At 37.6% G+C, this 3640-nt stretch overlaps 1 pseudogene; it reads left to right on the top strand.

The window, feature by feature from the left end:
- The first annotated feature begins 477 nt into the window (after nucleotides 1-477).
- LOC149206842 (myosin-7 pseudogene) lies at nucleotides 478-3283 on the top strand (annotated as a pseudogene).
- Nucleotides 3284-3640: the final 357 nt, after the last annotated feature.

Genomic DNA, 3640 nt, shown 5'->3' with positions numbered 1-3640 from the left:
AAGTATAAGGTAGCTTTTTCACAAGTGAACCTAGTTCATAAATTCTTACTTGAGCTTGCTTCTAATTATGAAAACTTGTTGGAAAACAAACCTACTCTTTCTTTGGATGTGTTCCTTAGAGAAGTCTTCAGTTACAAATGAAAGGAAGTGGACTAGTTAAATGAAGAAGTAAATGTAATGAATTCAATTAAAACTCAGAATGAAGAAGAATTTAGGGAACTGAAGGAACGTTTATGTAAATTTGATGAGAATCTTAAAGAAATGAGCATGCATAACAACAAAATGAGAACTGAGCTTGAGCAGACAAAAAGAAAATTGTCATCAGTCAGAGAAAAGCTTAGTTTGGCCATCGCTAAAGGGATAGGATTGGTTCAGGAATGCAATACACTAAGATGATCATTAGTGGACAAGTCCAATGAGCCAGAAAAATGTTTGCAGGAATTGCAGAAGAAAAATGGTACATTGCATGAAACTAAAATGAAAGATTCTAAGCATGTTAAAGCACTGGAATTAGATCTAGAAGATATTCAAAATTCTGCAAGTGCTTTTCGAGAACCAATTTATAACAAGGAATCACTTCTTCAGAAAATTGAAAATGTCTTTGGGGAGATGATTTTTCCAGAGGAAATCCACTCCAAAGAAATAATTGATAAATTTGAGTGGCTTGCAAAATCATCTCTTGGAGAAAATAACACTATGTCTCAAACAAGTGTGGATGATGACAAATGTGGGAAGAGTCATCTTGAAGATCTAAAATAAGAGTACGAGGGTGCTACCTACAGGTTTCAAAATTTGAGAGATGATCTTAAGATCATCTTTAGAGGTGGTGTTTCATCTTACTCTGCCTCTTACGTGTTCACATACATGAGACTTATATAAAAAATGGTGAAAACAATACTAGTAAAGGAAATGGGTCAAGGAGACTGATTTGGTGGTGCTTCTTGGTGAAATTTATACATATGTTGGGAGTATATTGATTGCCATCAATCATTTTAAAAGACTTCCTCATTTGTAAGATAGTCAAATGATGGAACAATACAAGGGGGTTACATTTGGAGAGCTAAGCCCTCATGTTTTTGTTGCTGCAGATTGTTGGGTTGTGTTATATTATTTCCACGACTAGCCCATGTAGTTAATCGGGGGCTTAGAGGGGGGGTGGAGCCCCCCCTTCGTTGTGCTGATTGCGCAGCAGGGGGGTCACAGGGGGTTTGAGGGGGGCAGGTAGCCCCCGTCTACGAGGTCCGAGGCAACGCCCCGGGGAAATTTTTTTTGGGACCATATATTAGGTTGGGCGGACCTACCTATGGTTTTGTGCATGGTTTTTGGACATGGTTTTAGATGCGATGGTTTTCGTTCCATGGTTTTGGATGCGATGGTTTTCAGTCCATGGTTTTGGACGCGATGGTTTTTCGGTCCATGGTATTGGATACTTTGGCATGTATAAATATGTATTGTAACATAGAAAGGAACATAATGAAAAAATCAAGCTGGTAGTCCCGGTTTTGGGATCCAAGGGAAAATCTTTGTGTATATGTGTTTTATGTGTTATGCTCTCGCATTGATTATTTTCCTGTGTTTTAGAATTCGTATGCATGTAATTTTTGTATGGGGTTAAAACCTACATAGATGTTGCATATAGGGTTATGGTCAAAGATGGAATAAGTCAGGCCATTCTAGTCAGGGAAGATCAGTGGAACAATAAGTGAAAGAATCAAATCATGTTCTTAAAGCCTTTGGCAATGTAAAAGCTGTCAGAAATAACAATTCGTGTCGCTTTGGTAAATTTGTTGAGCTTCAATTTGACAAGAATGGGAGAATCTCAGAAGCTGCTGCTAGAACCTACCTACTAGAAAGGACCCGTGTTTGTTAGGTTTCTGATCCCAAGAGGAATTATCATTGTTTCTATATGATTTGTTCTGCACCACCAGAGGATATTGAGAAATACAAGTTGGGGGATCCAAGAACATTTCATTATCTCAACCAAACCAATTGTTATGAATTGGATGGTGTGAGTGATGCAGAAGAGTATCTTGTAACAAGAAGGGCCATGAATGTGGTGGGAATTAGTTCTAAAAAGCAAGAGGAGATATTTCAAGTTGTGGCATCTTTTCTCCATCTAGGTAATGTGGATTTTCCAAGGGGAACGATGCCAACTCATCTAAACCTAAAGATGAGAAAGCTATGTTTCATTTGAAAATGGCAACTGAACTTTTCATGTGTGATGCTAAAGGTCTTGAAGACTCTCTTTGTAAACGTGCCATTGTGACACGTGATGAAAGCATTACAAAATCACTAGATCCATTTGTCATAGCTACCAACCGGGATGCATTGGCAAAAACAATATATTCACGATTATTTGACTGGATGATGAATAAAATAAATATTTCAATTGGCCAATATCCTAATTCAAAGATGTTAATTGGGGTTCTGGATATCTATGGTTTTGAAAGCTTTAAGACCAACAATTTTGAACAGTTGTGTATCAATCTCACAAATGAGAAGTTGCAACAACACTTCGATCAACATGTGTTTAGATTGGAGCAAGAAGAATACACAAGAGAAGAAATTGATTGGAGTTAACATTGACTTTGTTGATAATCAATATATAATGGATCTCATTGAGAAGAAACCTGGAGGAATAATTTGTCTTATGGATGAATCCTGTATGTTCCAACATCAACTCATGAATAATTTTCGCAAAATATTTATCAAGCGTTTAAGAATCACAAACGTTTCAGCAAGCCAAAACTTTCTCAAACATATTTCACTATTGGTCATTATGCTGGTGATGTTACATATTAGACCGATTTGTTCATTGACAAGAATAAATATTATGTTGTTGCAGAACATCAAGCTCTGTTAAGTGCTTCAAACTGTTCTTTTGTTGCGGGTCTCTTTCCTCCTCTCCCTGAGGAGTCTTCTAAGTCATCTAAATTCTCCTCTATTGGCACTCGCTTTAAGCAACAACTGCAATCTCTTCTGGAAACATTGAGCTCAATAGAGCCTCGTTAGAAAAGTTGCGTTAAACCAAACAATTTACTAAAGCCAAGAATTTTTGAGAATCACAATGTCTTGCAAAACCTACGTTGTGGAGGAAATCAGAATCAACTATGCTGGGTATCCCACAAGACAAACATTTGATGAATTTCTTGATCGTTTTGGTATTCTTGCTGTAGGTGTGTTGGATGGGAGCTATGATGAGAAGACTGTAAACAAAAATTTGGTGGACAAAATGGGTCTCCTAATGTATTTTTCATCGATGGTTCACACCACCTTGCTCTAGATCAATGGAAACTCGGTAACACAAATTACATGAAGTTTATGCCAGAGACAACCCCTGTAGAGCGGTTTGGCTTAAACCACTTGTTTGTAGATTGACGGTCCCGATTTATTACGACATCACTCGGTCTATATTCCAGAAACCACTCAACTGTTCCCGTGAAGTGGTTTATCGTTCTTAAGGGGAAACATGTGTTGCATTAACGTGTGTGTGGAAACTGTTACTTGCGACCCACATCAACTATGATGAAAACTAATTTACCTCCAACTTGACTTCTTGTGGCTTTTTGCAAAGCTTGGGTCTTGTATCTGTCCATCCTAGCCTAGTAATAATTGGTTGAGATTCAAAATATATTGAAAG

This window comes from Pinus tabuliformis, chromosome 1_2 (assembly GCF_031772625.1).
Source record: "Pinus tabuliformis cultivar Carrire ecotype Pingquan chromosome 1_2, CPIR1, whole genome shotgun sequence".
In the NCBI taxonomy this organism is placed as follows: Eukaryota; Viridiplantae; Streptophyta; class Pinopsida; order Pinales; family Pinaceae; genus Pinus; species Pinus tabuliformis.
This window is presented reverse-complemented; position numbering and strand designations above follow the sequence as displayed.